The sequence below is a fragment of the Halictus rubicundus genome, chromosome 11 (assembly GCF_050948215.1).
Source record: "Halictus rubicundus isolate RS-2024b chromosome 11, iyHalRubi1_principal, whole genome shotgun sequence".
In the NCBI taxonomy this organism is placed as follows: Eukaryota; Metazoa; Arthropoda; class Insecta; order Hymenoptera; family Halictidae; genus Halictus; species Halictus rubicundus.
The window spans coordinates 13019892-13038397 of record NC_135159.1 but is presented as its reverse complement, the minus strand read 5'-3'; the positions used below and the strand labels follow the sequence as shown (position 1 = coordinate 13038397).

The 18506-nt window shown below is 42.1% G+C and overlaps 1 protein-coding gene across 1 annotated transcript in view; it reads left to right on the top strand.

Annotated features, from left to right (window-relative positions):
• LOC143359119 (uncharacterized protein F13E9.13, mitochondrial) overlaps positions 1 to 18506 on the top strand; it is a 281397-nt gene that overhangs the window by 239505 nt on the left and 23386 nt on the right. The window lies entirely within an intron of this gene.

Sequence of the window (18506 nt, the reverse complement as noted above, 5' to 3'; positions counted from 1 at the left end):
TTGCTCCGACTGATTATCGTACTCTAGTTCACTGAACAGAAAATCTCCCTTGGCTGACCGTAGCTTGACTCGTACTACTTAATGAGAAAAAAATTATTCCAAATCGGTAAAGTATCCAGCTGGTTTGGTCCTGACTGGTTGCTCCGACTGATTATCGTACTCCAGTTCTCTGAACAGAAAATCTCCCTTGGCTGACCGTAGCTTGACTCGTACTACTTAATGAGAAAAAAATTATTCCAAATCGATAAAGCGTCTGGCTGGTTTGGTCCTGCTCTGACTGATTATCGTACTCCAGTTCTCTGAACAGAAAATCTCCCTTGGCTGACCGTAGCTTGACTCGTGCTACTTAATAAGAACAAAATTATTCCAAATCGATAAACCACTACCAGCACGTGTCCGTGTCGTTAATAAATTAGAATTCGGACTGCAAGTGGAGAGTTTCCCAGCAATCACTGCAATGAGATCGAAGAAGCTTCTAGTCACGAGGGGCACGATGACTGGCAAAGTTAGTCCCGTTAATTTCCTCCAAGTTTTTACAGGTTGGGAAGAGCCAGACAAGCAATTTTCCGAAGGAAATTCGACCGCGAACGTTTCCGTGAGCCTGGAGAACTTTCCAACGGCCATCGAGGGGTGCTCGCGACCGTTCATCTCCTGTTACGTGTTTCCCGTTAACACGTATAACTGACAGTGCCTCCGTAATTAGTCAGGCCAGCTGATGCTTCCCCCGTATAAATGTTTTCGTTCCCGCGTCTCCGATTCCGCTTTCGCGCCATTAGCGTTCGACGATACATTCGGAAGGCAATCTCGGATGATACATGGATGCCGAGGATACATCACCCTTTTAGCGAAATTGAATATACACGGTGTACGATATAGCTGGCAGCCCCTTGCGTATTTCTCGCGATTTCTCAACCCGACATCTTCAATAGTGTGAAAAAATACCAGACAGGAGCCTCCTTCGATTCAAAGAGACGTTGCGATAAGCAGAAAATTTTTCTCAAGGTCGACTTCAAGGTCGTCGATGTGTTTTGTTTAACAGAACGATACAATTTCGCGATAGTTACACAATAATCAAAATTACGACTGGTGCGTACAATAAATACATTTTGACGTTCAATGACCTTGGTGTGACCTTGAGGAAAAATACTGCTCTAACGCAGCCCGAGAGTATAATCTGTTCGAAAATCCCGGAGGCGAATGAAACGATGGAAAACAAGTTTCGTTTTGCGTGAATGCTATGTGTACAACTTTTAATGAAAACGGAACGCGAATGGTAACGGAAGGAGGATAATATTTTTAATTTACTTTTGCCAGGAGATATTTTCCCGATTGATAAATGGAAGTTATCCTGTATTCCGATCTTTTAGGGACAAGCTATGGAAGCGGGGCTTCATTCTTCGGAATTGTTGGCCGATATCGACGAATTCGCGTCGCATTAAAAATCGCCGAGCAAGTTTGAATCGGAAAATTCAGTCACGGACGATGAGGGGGCCGCCGCGTTCCAAGTATTCGCTTAAAATCCAACGCGATGGAATTTAAGTCGGACCGACGCGCGTCGGTGGAAAGTATTTCAAATAGGGAGGGGGGGAGGAACAGGAAAAAAAATTAATTACTCCCCGCGTACTCTATCACGGCCCAGGCATTATTTTTCAAACTGTGCGGAATGAAAAACGGGAAGACACGTCCCGCGAGCTTGGGAACGGGTTGTTCGGCTCGACCGGTGTTAATTAAATGAACGCGGTATAAAACTCGTGGACCAGCGCTAGGCGCCGACGCGAAAGATATTTAATTCAACATAATTGCTGTAATTATGCCAACAGGGCTGGTACTTGCGCTACTTTTTGGAATTGGAAGCTCCGACGGTGACGAAACGCTAGAACGAGAACGTGGGCTTAAGAAATTAGCCGATTTGAGTGGAATAGGTCGAGATTTGGTCAGACGAGGGGTGATTTTGTGTTCAGAAAAGCAGAATAAAACTGCTTACAGCGAAACAAATGGCTTTCGTACGTTTGCAAATCGCAGGGAGAGACGTATTCAACGAATAATGTCTTCGATTAAGTAGTACAAGTCAAGCTACGGTCAGCCAAGTGAGTTTTTTGGCTCGGGGAAGTAGAATAGGACCGTGAACAGCCGGATAAACCATTTTTCATGTATTTTCAAGTTTGTAGAGTCAATCGAATACAAAGAGGATGATGTCTGTGTTATTTTTCGGAGGTAACTTCGGGATTGGCCACCGAGGGCTAACGAAACCTCGGAGGAAATCGAGTTTGGAACCTACTCGAACGTGACCCAGCAAATCATGTCAACATCAGAGTAAACCTGGTGCCGTAATAAGTCAAAGCACTGATCTGCGTTGTGGAACTGAATCCTGACGCAACTCGTGGACCGAGTTTGCTGGGTAATGATTCGGCAACGTAACAAAGCCGAAGACAGTTGAACCATGTGCTATATTTTGTGGAACCATATACGACCAAGCTATGAATTTTTAGAACCTTAAATTTATTTATGCGCTCGATACGCTTCAGTGTAAGTAGAATTACCCTACACATAGTCAGGCATTATTTCCTCCTTAAAAAAAGGTCAATTTATAATCCATTAGTATTTCTAACTCGTCTCCTTTGAGCCTGTCTCGTTAAATTTATTTATAACAAGCTTAATACATTTCTGTATAAGTAGATTCCGCCTGTACGTGATCAGACAATTTATGAAAACGGCACGAGAAGTCAACGGCAAGAATTGATATGAATTATCGAGCGAGTGAATGACGAAGATTTTTCCCGTAAGTAGATTTCTCCTGCGTGTAGTCAGACAGGCTTCTCGGTTTGAAAACATCAGATTGTAGCTCACACAAATTGCACTTGGAAGATATACGATTTCCTTTATGATCTACTATCGTTCCTTCGAAGGATCCCTGAGAAAATGTCACTGCGTGGGTACATACAAAGACAGTTAAGTACACAGAGGGATGAGATTGAAACGTATCGTGTTCTAACAAGGAAGATCATAAAGAAGAGACTGCAAAAAGTACAAAATGTAGAAAATATCAAGTTCAGAAGAGAGGCAAAATGGGGGGTGAAATTCTGCATTCTTTAAAAAATTCCGAATAAAGTACAGCAAGTTTCAAGGGACCGTATAAAATTCTGAATAGCGTAGTATAATATTCAGTGTTATTTAAAAATATGACGAACGTGTTTGGATTAGAATTTTCCGAGGTTGAACAACCCTCGGGGGTATTATTACCACCAGGGGCCACTTATTCATGCCTATGTAGGAGTATCGTGACGCGACATCATCCCCCATCCAACTTCCGGTGCTTTCACAGGACATTTGCCTCGGCAGGACGCGAAGGGGACGATATTCCCCCTGGTGAGACACGCGGTCCCTCAAGTGACAACCCCTCGGGAAATCAAATGCGCAGCAGTAAACGTGTTTTTCAATTTCATGAAAAAAAAATGAAGCGCACACTGTCTTGTCCTTGTCGGGAGATCACTCAGAGATGCCCTCAGTTGGGGTGCACACCCTTCGTCGTAGATTCATTGTGTTCTGCTGCTACAGACTTCCCCAATAATATCATAAAAAAATTCTGGCGTCTGTCCAAACATACTTGACATTTATACACTTTTCTGTAGAAAATAAATTATTTCTGTCAAAGTGAACGGTATTAATATTAAAGAACATTCTCATTATAACTGGTTCCGTCCCTAGCTAATTATATTTCACTGACGTCCGACTACGTACAGGTTAATTCCACTGAAATTAATTTGCTTTCGCCTTTGTTCAGCGTCGGATAATTGTAATTTACTTACGTCCGGCCATGTAAAAGTTAATACCACTGAAATGAACTTTCTTTCGCCTTTGGTCAGCGCGAGACATTAATACTTTATTCATGTCCGATCACACACAGGTTCGTGCTACTATTGATTCTACTATCCCTCGTCTAAGCAGAAATGTTTCCGGAAATACTATCGCGATCGTTTGTTATTGATTCGCGTCATTGTTCATTGCTTAATGGGCACACCGATCAACTCCGGCAATCAATCAGGCCCATTTGTTTACTCTATCACCAATCCCCGGCGGCACTAAGCCCTGTCAAATTGTGCAATTTGTACTCTATTAATGATCGGAATGTATTTCATCAGCGCACCGCTGATTGCAAGAATGATGTCTGAATGAATCGAACAGTCGCCACGACTGTTGTATTTATAACCGTTCGCTGCGACACCATGTTACCCAACGCGTACGCACTCTGAATGATTACGTGCTACCACTAGGATCATTATTGCGATCGTAGAGGTATTATTGCGACACGAATCATGCCCGACAAACGCGTCGGAGATACAGCGTTACGTAAATCTCTTTCAAGTTGTCCTTTCAAGGAGAATAATTCAGTAATAAACGGTCCGTACATCGTTCACAATGCATTATCATTTAGTTAATTAATCACTTGCCTGATTATAATATACTTCATTCACAAGTCAGCAAAAATTCCATTTTCGGGTCTGAGCGACCTGTCCGATTAGAGCAAGATTCGTTCTACTTGCCTGACCAGAGCAATGTTCGTTCTACTTGTCTGATCGGAGCAAGACTTGTTCTACTTGTCTGATCGGAGCAAGACTTGTTCTACTTGTCTGATCGGTGCAAGACTTGTTCTACTTCTCTGACCAAGCTAGACTTATTCGACTAGTCTACCCTGAGACATACTTGTTCTACTTGCCTGATCTAAAAGTGGCCCGTTAATGGAACGATTTGAATAATCGTTCGACAGTCATTTTTGCAGCGTTTTAATAATGTCGCATGAAATCTACAGACTGAATAAAAAGAGAAATTTCCTTCGAATGAAGCTGAATAAAATATACGAAGAGCGAAATGCTTCGAATCCGTTTTTGCAGGGTTGAATATTTAATCGAGAAGCGTGTTGGCAATTTCGGATGGCTTTTTACGGTGGCACGTCGAAACAGAACGATCGTTATTTAATTATTCAACTGGAAATCTGCGTCGTGTGTATGTGTGCGTGTGTGTGTGTGTGTGGACTATTCGGGCCACACGAATTTTCATTTCTCACGGAAAGGTTAGGAGCACTGATTGACAGTATCGTGAGCAGGTATAAGCGTGGCCGACGCGACCGAGTGCGCTCGACATTGAAATAAACCGGAAAGTTTACACCGTGGCCTGGGAACTTTTCAATGGTGATCCAGATTGAAGGCGACGGCGACAGCGACGGCGACACAAAGTGGGTCGCAAAATACTTTGATTTCACTTTTCTTTTTTTCCCCCCACGTCAAAGCCAGATCCCGATCTCGTTTTTCATAAGGTGTTGCCGATTCGATGTTTTCAAGCTGTCCCACGATGTTCGAAAGTTTACGCCGATTAAAGGGGACCTCCTAAGACGACAAGCCTAACTGTCCGAATTGTAGAAACACGCCAATTTGAGAGGTACAGAAATTAATTTATTTGTTGTAGAATCGTGTGTGGGAAAAAATGTGTAAAACTTAATTGGCTCCCCCTGACAGTGTATATTTAAAAAAGAATAGTATAGGTAGAATACAGAGTTGCTTGTGAGTACCGGAAGACAGTCACAGGAATGGTGAAAGAAATCATCAATGTTAACGTTGTCAACGGTAATCGAAATTCATTAATTTCGTAACACTCTGACGGCGAACTGGGACGACAACGTCTCAGATGGTTCGCTGATAATATTATCTGGCGTAGTTAGCGAAATAGCCTCCCTAGCAGGCCATTTCCTTCCAATAGATTGTCATCAAGCGATAGTGGCGAAAATGTCAAATATAACGGGTTCTAATGGCGGAGGTCCTCGTTCCTTTTGCCAGATAGGGAACTTATCATGCACGTGGATCACTTGATCGTAATCATTTCAGGCCAAAATAGCAATAAAAACAAAAATTCCACGTTAACAAAGTTTTTAAATAAAAGACTACTCGGTTTGGTGAACAGAAAAATTTCTTCTTATTTTTTTTTTCTGTGCAATATCCACCCTTAAAATTTCGTATAATTATGAATTTACTCGTTCCGGACAGGAAAATTGAATATTAGAATTCAGCATCCTGTAGAGCGCCGTAAAAATGACAACGTGACCCGACGCAATTAGCGATACTGCAGGCTGATGTTAATTAAAGATATCCGCTAGAGCAGCACGCTGCTACGAGCTAAATAGAAACGTCCGTGTAAACGAATTACGTCGACGAATTATTCTTGGTCAGTGATCTGATTATTGCCGGTTCTTTCGCCTCCTTCGCGCGGTGTTCCTTAATTAGCGGCGATTCGATATTACAGAATTTCTCGTCGAGTGCGTAATTATTGTTGCCGGAATTATTATTTCACGTTATTTCACGATTATCTCGCGGCTGATTATTCACCACTAATTGTACAGAGAACCGAGGGTTCTTTCGTTGAATTTGCAGCAGTTACCGAGAAATAAATAATAAGCGTTGCGCATCACCGATTCACGGAAATCGCAAATCACTCTTACCGTTCATAATGAATCCTCGAATTAATCTTACATCATCCACCCTTCGTCGATTTGCACCATCACGCACCGTACGAGTTATTTAGGGTGAGCAACCATTAATATCAATCACCACCGCTTAATTATCGAAGCGTCAAGATTAGTGGCCGGTGTCTTAACACCGTTCCGTATTTATGATCAGCTGAAAAAGCCCACGAATTTTGCGTTCTAAGTTAAGCAAATTTCTTGCCTCTCCACACACTGACTCGTACTACTCACGAAATATATTTCCGTCGGGTCTTCTGATTTTTATAAAACAACGTATACCAATTCCATTTTGTGCTCGGTATGGTAACATCCGTTGTCTCAAATTTGCAGCTACACAATTTTATAAACGCATAAAATCCACAGTGTGCCGATCTCGCAACAAACATAATCTACTTGTCAATTTGACAGTCCTCAGACTGAATTTACTGTGAATGTCACACTGATCGACCAGTCTGCACTTAAAGTACTGATTCTACTTAAATTCTTCGCCCTGGCTGGCCTCGTACAGAAAATACCTGGCATGTCCGACTAAATACAGGTCTACTCCACTGCCTCGTCACTGCTCTCACCACGGTGGAATCTATTTCAGGGACAAATTAGAGCGCCCAGAAAATAACTGACGGACATTTCGAGGGACGAATAAGGACATAAAACGTTTCCCAGGTTCCACTTAATTTTCCCGAGCACATGATGCGGGGAGGGGGGGGGGGGAGATGTCAAAGAGGACATCTCGCAAGAGATGAAGCGGAACGATAGGCGTTGGCCGGGCATCGGAAAGGAAACTGGGCGAAAGTCGTTAAACCGGCCGGAAACTACACGGGGAGCGCAAATATCTGTCGTCCGTTACCGCGGGGCTCGCGCCATCTTTCCCGTCGGCCATCATCAATCGTTCTTCAGGGTTTTGTCACCCTCCCCTTTCGTCCCTCTCCCGGACACCGTTCCCTCGTCCCTCGAGCAAACAGCACGTGTGTACGAAGCTTAAAAGCCTCCCCCAAGCGACCGTATATAAGAGTCCTCCCCTTTCGCAGAATCCACCCCCATACCCTCAACGTCCCTCCTACGCGAAGACAGCACAATGCACACGCACAGACACGCAGGATCGCGATCACTCGAGGCTTTTTATAGTAGCCGTGTAAATTTTTCTTTTTTTTTTTTTTTGCTCGACAGCGTCGCGACGACTTTTCCGTGCGTAACACATTTTCTTCTACAAAGTCACCCTGTCTGGTGGGAGATCGTGGGGCTAGCCAGGGTCTATTCAGCGGTGACGTAACCGGCCAGTTGGCGGCGAGGGGAATTAGCGTGGGCGTAAATTAGGGGATGGTCGGTAAACACTGGGTCCGACTCTAAGATCCGACGCACGTTGATTTTTCCTCAGGGTGAATTAGTGACTGGAGACGGAGCAGTGTTTGTGAGACGGGTAGTAGAAGACGGGGCTAAGCATGGCTGTTTTTGGTTAAGTATTGTTGTGCTGGGTTTGCCATTTAGGAGGGGTGGTGGTGAATATTAATTTTTGCCGAAGAGGGGGTGGGTCAGAAAATATTCCTGACTTTGGTATTGGTCAGGCACTTTTTGTTTTGGGGTTATTGTTTTATGTTTGATGTAGTTTGGTGTCACTGGGTTACCTCAAGTACAAGCACAATTGTGTTACATATACAGGGTGGGGCAATACCTATTAGCAGCTCAGATATCTTCGAAACTATTTTCACAGAAATATTTGCTGAAATAAAATTGCAAGGTACGAAGGACATTTGAAGGTCACCTCCATTTTTTCAAATGTATCGATATGCTTTTGCTTCCGTATCGTGATAGAGGATCTTATGTGTGTAGTAGGTCTGTATTTTTAGATTTCTCCTGACGAATGCCCGAATGACTTCAGAAAGGTGCTTGCAATCACAAATCCATACGGTTCCCTAAAAAAGCTCCCATTTGAGAATGAGTTCCAAGGAGCAACTCCTCCTGGAAGTATCGGATAAAAATACCAGTGTTTCTTCTGTAAAGAAAGTTTCTAACGAGATGTCGTTAGTGACCTATTCCCCATTCGCGACGGTACAAAGGATTCGAACGTGGGGGAAAAAAAATAGGTTGTACGGACACACGCGACGGAGAAACCAATTAATGCGATCGATCGGAATCCCTTGATTGCTCGAAATAGTCGTCTTGGAAATGATTTCAGCCCGCGATGTCGATGTCATCGCGCAGATGCCTTGGGTTCTCTCGCCGTTTGCTGACCCTCCAGCATGAACGATGAGGACATCGAGATTTTCGAAAATAGAAATTTCTGGAATTCGAATGAAGCGACCTCGGATAGTCTCGGCGTGACAAACGAGCTCTCCCATTAGTCCTCGAAACCATTAAACTCGTTTAGAAGCTGCTCGAAAGCACCGTAATTGTTTGGAGTTATTCAAGTGAAATATCATTTTAATTTCATAGAGATTATTAATGTTTACTTTTCAAGATCAGAATTAGATATTTGAATATTTTCATTTCACATTTCATATTTAATTTTCATGAGATCCGAGCCACTCTGATAAGTAATTTCCCAGCAAATTTAATATTCAAGAGGGAACAGCGAATGTAAGTGATAGCGGACACCGTGCAGTCAGACACGTTGCAGAGATTACTGCAGGGAAATACAGAAGAACTTTAAAGGTTGTGTTCCTGTTTCTGTGATTAGATCCTAATAAGAGAAATGCCAGGAACGAAGGGGAACAAATGAGATCAAGTAGTAATAGACAGTGTTCAATCAGACAGAATTCTTTCTCGGTTCTGAGCACCGAGGAAACAACCGTCCAATTTCTGTCGATTCCACATACAACATAAACGTTCCTGCTTCCACCATAAATTGAAATAACATGTATACAATAAGTGGGAACAGACTGCCTTTGCTCAGACACAGTCCCAACTGCGTCTACAACCAAAAAATTTATTTACAATTTTTATAAATACGCACTCAAAATTATCAATATCAGACATGTATATAGTAAGTGGAAAGAGACTGCCTTTGGTCAGACACATTCCGAACTGCGTATACAGCCAAAAAATTGATTTACAATTTTTATAAATACACACTCAAAACTGCATTTACAAGTGAGAAAGCAAATCAAAAGACCCATTTCTGATTTTTTAAGTGATTCTATACACATCGGTGTCGTAAGAGAATTACATAAAAATTGTGATATCAAAAGCAAGTGAAATAGGACGATAAGTGAGCGGAGAAAAGGCGAAGGAATTCCAGGGTTCGCCAAAAGTGTTCCCTGAGCGAAATTCTCCGGCTGGAAATGGCACGGTCTCGATATTGAGGGCAAACCTAATCTCATTCGTGTGTAACAGATCCTCGAGCAATGTCTTAATCCGGCCGTATCACCGTCGGGGCTCATTCCCGATTAAATGCAGGTCAGTAAAACCGGGCGCAATAAAATCGGGGACCGAATCACTTTTACAGTGGTGGAAATCGATAATTGGGATGACCGTTCCTCCGCGTCGCTCTGGTTACGGTGTTCGCAAGGATACGGTGGAGTGATCTTTTATTTCCCCCGTAGCCGATAATCCGGTGCCAACCGTACTGTCAGATTTTAATTGAACTCGCAAATGACCCGGCCAGTCGGAAAGCCCATTACATCGGCACCATTATCGACTATTGTTCGACTGGAACATTTTGTCTATCATTTGCCACGGCCGCCAGCTCGGAAAACACAAAAAGCTGCTCCGGAATTACAAAAATTCGAACAGCAAGAATTGTATGCTCGTTATTCCGGTTCGTTCCAATAAAAAATCAATAAGTGGAAAAATACGTTGTACGATCAGACTGGCCGTAAATTAATTATTGCTGTTTGATGGACGCATTGATACAAATGTAACATCGTGTTGAAATTGTTGAAAAGTTGTCGGAGAGTGTACAACTAATTTTTGTAATTTATTGTATGTGTTTAGGAAATTAGTTTCAGACAGGATGTAAACTCATTGCTATTCAATAAACAAATTGTACTCTGTTAGAGAAAATAGCTTTTTCCATTTTCTCCTAAAGAAATACTAATTTTATCGAATTTACAGGACTCTAATTTCGACCAAAGTAGAAACAGACAGCTATGGTCAGACAGCAGAAACAGATCCTGTATGGTCAGACAGTAGAAACATGCGGATCAAGCATACAACTAATTAACTGTTGCACGGATCTATGTGGCTTCCCTAATTTTCTTGTGAACTGCAACATTCAGGAATGCAAAATTAGTGGACCGCAAATACACGACAAAGTAGTAACAGACTGTAGGTGGTTGGCTCGCCAGTAAATTGCGTTATTAATTATAAACACACAGACTAGATAATTAATTTACACTTCTTACAGACGAATAGAACATTCTATACATATTAAACTAATCAATAAGTGAGCCTTGAAGCAACGGAGTAGAATCGGATAATACGTGGTCAGACACACAGTCGATTCCATTGTTATCCTTCAATGCCGCAGTGATATTTGCATTTTTTGTTTGTTTTTGGAGAATATAAAACTACACAGAGTAAAAACAGAGAGTATGTGGTGAGCCACGCAGCCAATCGAATTAATACTGTTCGATACACGAACTAATTTTTTTGTAGAAATATACAGAAATGAATATACAATTACACAAAGTAGAAATGGACAGTGTATGATCAGACTTTGTATATTTGATATTAAATATAAAAACCGCGCAATCCATTTCTATCTATACAAATAAATTCATCTTCAATATACCGAGACCAACGCTATAGTATTTCCCAAAAAATTTGTTTGAACGCGTTTTTTTTTTTTTTAGCATTATTGGGTGATTTGTGGCGTGAGGGCTGCAATTGTATATTATTTAATGAGCGAGTTGGGGTTCGGGAAAATTAATTTGGAATGTTTGCAGGAATAATTGCTTTAATGTCTGCGAAGACTATGATGCCCGGACAACGCAGTTGCCGATAGCCCGTCACTTCGGGAAGGTAGGTTGCATAAAATCGACATTTGCGAACCGGAAACGTCCTTGGTCGTATACCACCGCAGGGTAATTCCACGCGTTTTCGAGTTCTCACATATCCAGAACCGCGATACCCGCGACGAATGATCAGCCGACACGCGATTTCTCGTTGACTACTTACTTTACGATTGCTCGATACTAATTCTCGAACCATGCTGTTTCAGCACGGTGTACAAATATGTCACCACAATTTTAAATCAACGTTACGAATTCAAATAATATTTCCCACGTCATTCCCGACCTTTAAATTAATCTTTATTAAAATACCAATATAAAACAAATACACGTACAATTGATTTTTTAAATGTATTTTTAGTTTTAGAATTTTTACGGAACATTCTTATATAATTTGTGTATCGATTTGTATTTTAGGATGACGTTGATTTTTCATATTTTCGGTGTTCCCTTTGTGTATCTTCCCCAAGCGTGCTACTGGTAAATTCCAATTTTTTTTCAAATTAACCTGTTATAGAACGGATTTGCATAGATGCTCGCAGTCTACTTTCAAAAGTGGAATAACAAACGAGGCCCCGGGGTCGTGGGAACGGACACCGCTGATACCAGAGAGAATTTTTCAACTTTACTCCATGAGCGCTCATTTTCAAAAATTTCCAAGTGCGTAATTGAAAATTTTCACCTAAGTGAACTCGGTCCTCTCTCCTTCATTCTTAAAAAACAAACTTCAAAAATCCTTCAGGCGCGTCGAAAAACATTACTACAAATCGGATGTTCCTTTTTGAGTATACTTTATAAACAAACGATTTTTTTGAACATCCGTTTACATGAACGAATTCAGTGTTGAAAAATACACAATTCATGGGTGTAAACTTCTCCGTTAAAATTAATATTTTTCGAGATAAATAAAAATATATATATTTTACACCCCCCAAGTTTAAGGGTTGTTTTCACCCCACAGAAACGACTGGTGGAAACAGGTGTCGACTGTTTTCTCGCGTTCTGTATTTTCTGTAGGTCGGATCGCGGAAAATCGGGGCGAATATTTCCAAACAATTTCTGGAAAACGGAATCCGGTATTATAATTTTACGGTGAACGTTTACGTACGGCAAAAAAAGAGACTGTTCAGCATCCGCGCGCTTTCATACGTCAACGTCAGGCTCCATGAATCAACCGTGACTTTAACAGACCATCCGAGGACCCGGATGCATAATCTATTTTAAAAATCCGCGCATAAGAAAGTTTCCCGGGACACACAGTCTCGGAATCGATATGCACACGCAGCCTGTCGTGGGGTGCAATCTGGAAAACTCGATTTCAGGGGATGGAGAAGATTTTAGAGCCGGCAAGTTTCTCTTCGCGTTAGGTTTGCTTACGAATATCAATACCCGCAGAAACAGAGACAGAAAAAACCATTCGTAACTTCTCTTTCATTTTGTTCAATTTGAAATATCAAAACCACCCCCACGAACGAACGTAGTATTTTTCTTGCGAAAAAGTGATCACTCGTTTCTAATTAAATACTGCGCCAAATGCATTTCAATTAAGCTGCCTTGCATTATAAGCCGTATTAATTTCAAAAGGACCATTTACTAAATAATCCTTTTTGATTCGGCAACTTTTATATTGGAAAAGTTAGTGTCTGTGTCATGGAGTTGTGCATGTTTTACAGACAGAAAAATTCATTTTTATCACTGTGCATCTACTGGGAAAAATTCTGGATGTATTAAAATTTCTAATTAGAAATTTGAAATTTTCTTGAGGGTGGAATTATAAATTTACAAATTTGTGGATGTTTTTTTAGAAGGGTGGAAATTTTATTGAGTTCTTTTATATTTACTAATGAGGTCTGCAATTTTTTTTTTTTTTTGGAGTATTTGTTGGTAAAAAAGTTGGCAGTAAATTTCAGTTCCATTTCTGCCCCGGATGTTGCATCGTGATTGCCGGTTTATCAGTGCAATAAACAGGGGTGTTCGTTAAACAGCCGACACGCGATAACAAGAATAAGATAACGCAAACATTTTTAGAGCGAAACGTGCACCGGTCGCGTGAACAAGAATCAACCGAGCTATCTTTAGGCCTGATTTGCACCAACGATCCAGCTCGCAGTGTAAATGGTATTCCTCTTGTGCCAACACTAACGCAAAATTCACGTCCAGTCCCTGAAAATTCGACCTAACCTCCGTGATCCTGCTATAATACTCTGTGACAGATCTAGGTTAGGTGCATGTGGGTTAGGTCCGAGCATTAATCACGTAAAATTATTTTAAAACAAAATCCAAAACACTGTGCCAGAAATATTTCTTAAACACAGACATAAAATTTGAATCACGTACACTTTCCCGCCCTTGGACTCGGTCAACATGGTGGGGGATGTTTAAGGTTAATTATGACTCACGCAATTTTGATTGTTTCTGCTTGAAAAAAATACTGTATGTACTTCGAATACCCGTAAATGTTTGCGCAAAATATTATTACAAAATTTTTAATGGTTCTCCTGAAAAAAATTTTTAAACATCTCCAGTCGCCCGGAGCGACCTCTCCTGTACGAAGCAGTCGAAACATGCTCTATAATAAATTATGTAACTCACGCAATTTTGATTATTTCTGCTTGGAAAAAATACTGTATGTACTTCGAATACCCGTAAATGCTTGTACAAAATCCTACTACAAAATGTTTAATGGTTCTCCTGGAAAAAATTGTTAAATATCTCCAGACCTCTCGTGTACGAAACAGTCGAAACATGCTCTATAAAAAATTACGTAACTCACGCAATTTTGATTATTTCTGCTCGGAAAAAATACTGCATGTACTTCGAATGCCCGTAAACGTGTGTGTGTGTAAAATCGTAATGCAAAACGTTGTACAGTTCTTCCGAAAAAAAATACCGAAAAATTGGTTAACCAATGGAACGAAACAGAGTATCCGCTTAAACAATGCCGGTCGCCGGCGAACTGGATGAAACAGGCAACTCGGCAACTCTCCTTTTTCATGTAGAACTAACTCGTCTAAATCGTAATAGACTTCGCCTCGGGGAACTCCCTCGTGGAACGTTGTAAATTTCACCGTCCAATTATTTTGTCAACGGAGCCACCGATCGGTGTCTGGCACGCGTTCCGACAGAAAAAGACGCGGCTGGCGCGTGTAACAAATCGGGGAGGCCCGAGTACATTAATATCGCCGGCCATAACAACAACGAAGTGCCGAGCCATAATTCTCAGCACGGGAGAAACGCGGAAAAAACTTCGTATAATTAATGAGGAAATATTGGACCGACCCCTCGACAAAGAATCGCCGCCCTGGGAAAACCACCGACCTTGAAAATCATTTCCAAAGCCATTTTTACTTTGCTCGAACTCCCACTTCAGGTTATAAACATTTACAACCCCCTCCGTAATAGAAAAGTTGTCGAAGAGGGTTCGAATAATTTCTAAAATTTATTGGATCTGTCTACAAAATTACGTGGAACCATTCTGCAATGTTTATTAAATGCTGAAAACTCAACATTTTTCCTGAATAAAGGAAAGAGTAAAAACAAGTTTACTACTGAAACAATAATTTTTAATTTTTATTCGCCAATTTGATCGTGGACAAAATATTTTTGTAAACGTAACAGAAAAATTTGAAGTCAGTTATTGACTGAGAATCTGCTAGATATATTTTCGGATTAATTATTTTTGGTCTGAGAGGACCAGGATCAAATTTCGAAGAGAAATGTTTTGCCATAACTTTCTTCGGACAGGTGCATACTAGTATTAGTCACCGGGACGCGCGCACGGTTCGATGGGAAAGAAATTGTATTTTTCGAGCGTGCAGGTGTGCAGGAGAACACTCGGTCCAAAGCTCGTCGAGTCGAGACACTTGTGTTAGTGGAACACGACAAGCTTTGTGCACCGCCACTGGATGGCTCGATAAATTTTAAGAGCATAACACAGCCTAATGTCGGCCGTCGTATCAGCCGATCGAATGCAACATCCATACACACACACACACGCTGTTGGGAACATTAATTTCCACGCTTTGATCAGTTAATTGCCCGACCGTCGACCTCAATCGTCGACTTTTTCTTCGGTGGAACACGATAACCTTAACGCAATCGTTTCTGCTTTAGAAATCGGAGTCAGAAAATCATGAACATGATCACTGAATCCCTGGCTAATAACGTAAAAATAAAGGGGAAGTTCAAATAAAATTTAAAACTTCGTGGCAAAACTTTTTTGTTTTCCACGTATTTTTTTATGATACTTTCACCAACATATTCCTCACGTTTTCCCGGTTAAAATGATACCCAACACGACCCCGTTCGAATCATGTTTGCTCGCTTAATCCACGATACAGTGGAACCTTGACTATCCGAACCGTCGGTTGGAGGTTTTTCTGAATCGTTTTACTAAAGCAAATGTGCTCCAAGTGATGTCGTGTTTGGGCTCGTTTTAACCGGAGAAACTTGAGGTGTATGTTGATAAAAGTTTCATAAGGAAACAATTAAAAACAAAGTAGCGAGGACAAATTTTACTATATTTGCGGAAAAAATTAAATTAACTTAATTAAGAAATTAAATATTCCTCTTATCCCAGAGTTCTTCTGTATAACATTCCATATTTCTGGTATCAAAGAAATGAATATTTTATTTTGTTACACAAAAGTCACATCGACCAAAAAAAAATTGGAAAACAACGTCACGGGTTTGCGCCGGTGTAGGAAGCAGTAACACAATTCAACAAGTATATTCGGGGGAATGCGCGACCAGTAAACAGTGCTCGCTTTGCACAAAATCCCTCGGAAATCGCTCACACTTTTTTGGATCCAGGTCCGAGCATTTTCCGAGGGCGCGAGCACTTTCGAACCTCGAAATCCGGCCGGATCAATTTTAAATGAATATGTAACGCGATGAATATTCACCGCGCCTGCATCCTCAAAAGACTCTGACCAATCGGTTTTTGAATCGTGAGCTATGAAAAAGGGCACAAATTCAATTTACCGGAATATCAGCAGAAAATCGGCTCGTCCCACGTAGAAAGACTACCGTCAACCATTTTAATTGGTTGATTGAAGAACACGCGGCTCTTTGATCCTTTTAACTGGACTCGGACTCGTTAGTGACAGCTTCCTAGTTGTGAAGTATTGCATTTATTGGGCATAACGTCGGGGCAAGTAGAAACGGACTGTATGTGGTCAGACACGAACTTATGTATCCACTTTTGACAATCAATATATTCACTGTAAAATATTTCCAATTTTCTCGTGAACAAAATATAGAAATTACAGCGTATAATATTGGACAGTAGAAACAGACTGTATGTGGTCAGACACGAACTTATGTATCCACTTTTGACAATCGATATATTCACTGTAAAATATTTCCAATTTTCTCATGAACAAAATATAGAAATTACACCGTATAATATTGGACAGTAGAAGCAGACTGTATGGGGTCAGACACACCACCAATTAAACATTCACGCATGGCACACAAGAAAACCATGTCCGGGCAGCAAAAAGGGCTAGCCCCATGGGGATTTTAGGTGGTTCTTTGGAGAAAATATCGACGTTCGATTTGTTCAGCTGGACTCTGGGGCTGGCACGTCAACAAAAAAGAAAGGGAGAGTTTTCGAAGGTTCGATGCTGTTTTACCGAACGCTGAGAGCTCGTGGCGTGTTAGCCAGACCGTCGAAAGCCCGACAAATGCAGATTTCATAACATGACGCGCTTTGCGAGCGCACCGTTGTGTTCTCTCTCCACGTCTACTGCAGGTCTTCGAGGCATCGACAAATCCGTCGAGGGCATCGAGATTACTCAACGACGCGGCGGCCGGGGGAAAGGGAAATTTCGGCATTCCCTCGCAACAAGTTCTCCCACCTCTCCCCCCGTCGGATCAGCTGATCTGATCAATCGTGACCGGAAACGGGATTCCCGATGATCCGCGGATGGATCAGCGAGCGTTAAGCTGATTGGCATTTAATATTTCAAATCGGCCGGCGCCCTAGTCCACCTGTCCAGTCGTCAAACTTTCTCAACAGGTAGCCGAAAGGTGGACGTTTCACGAGCGGAAGCCTTGTCAAACTTCCAACAACCCTGAAATCCCCTAAAAATTAGATACGATCAATTTTTTGATACGCGGACTGCAATGATCGATCGATGGTACAATTGTACTTTTAGCGATTGTTTGTTGAAATTAAAAGATTGAGGGGAGTGGCTGGGAACACCGAAGCTTCCCCATCTGGGAGCCGAACGCGATTTACCTAAGTCCTCGTTGCCCCTGTCTCCGTCCGTTGCGCCCATTAAACTGACGTTCATCCCACACTCAGTGGGCCCACCATCGACTTCACACCTGGCACACACATTTTCCCGGCGGCGCGCCCCCTCGACGATGACGAACGACCCTCGTAAATCCTTGATCCGATCCTGGTCAACGTTTGCTCGCACCGTGTACACACAGTTCCGTATTGAGTTCTTCGGGAAGCGTTCACCGATGTCCTCTCGCCGATGATATCCGCATAACCGCACGACGACGATGGAAAGTTTTACCCTAGAACCTCCCGCACCTTTCAAACCAACGGGCGAGCCCGACTTCGACACCGTTTAGTTTCTGTTGAGTCCATCCTGAGTTGGGACACATCGTTCGAGGACGCCGTGAAAATCTTGTTGAACTCGTTTCGAGTGGGACTCTGTGTTCGGCTCACGCCGCAAACACGTGTCTCGCGAAAATTTGAACGCCCGAGACGCCCACACACCCCCTGTCGCACGCACAACTTTTCACCGTCTGGAACACTCGTTTTGTTGCGAAGTTACGGTAAAAAATAATCCCGGAGAATTTTTCTATTTTTCACGGAGTCCGTGTGTGTGGCTCGAGGCGCACAGCGGCTGGCGAACAATTGCTCCCCTAATGCTTGGGAACCGAGGGAACGATCGAAGGTGCGGCACACGCGATAGTTCCCGAGGAAGGGAAACGGCAGCAATCTTAAATCCGCACTGCTCGGCCGCAATCACGCGCGACTGTCGACAAAGCCGTCGCGGTCACAACAAAACCTGCGAAACGGGGGA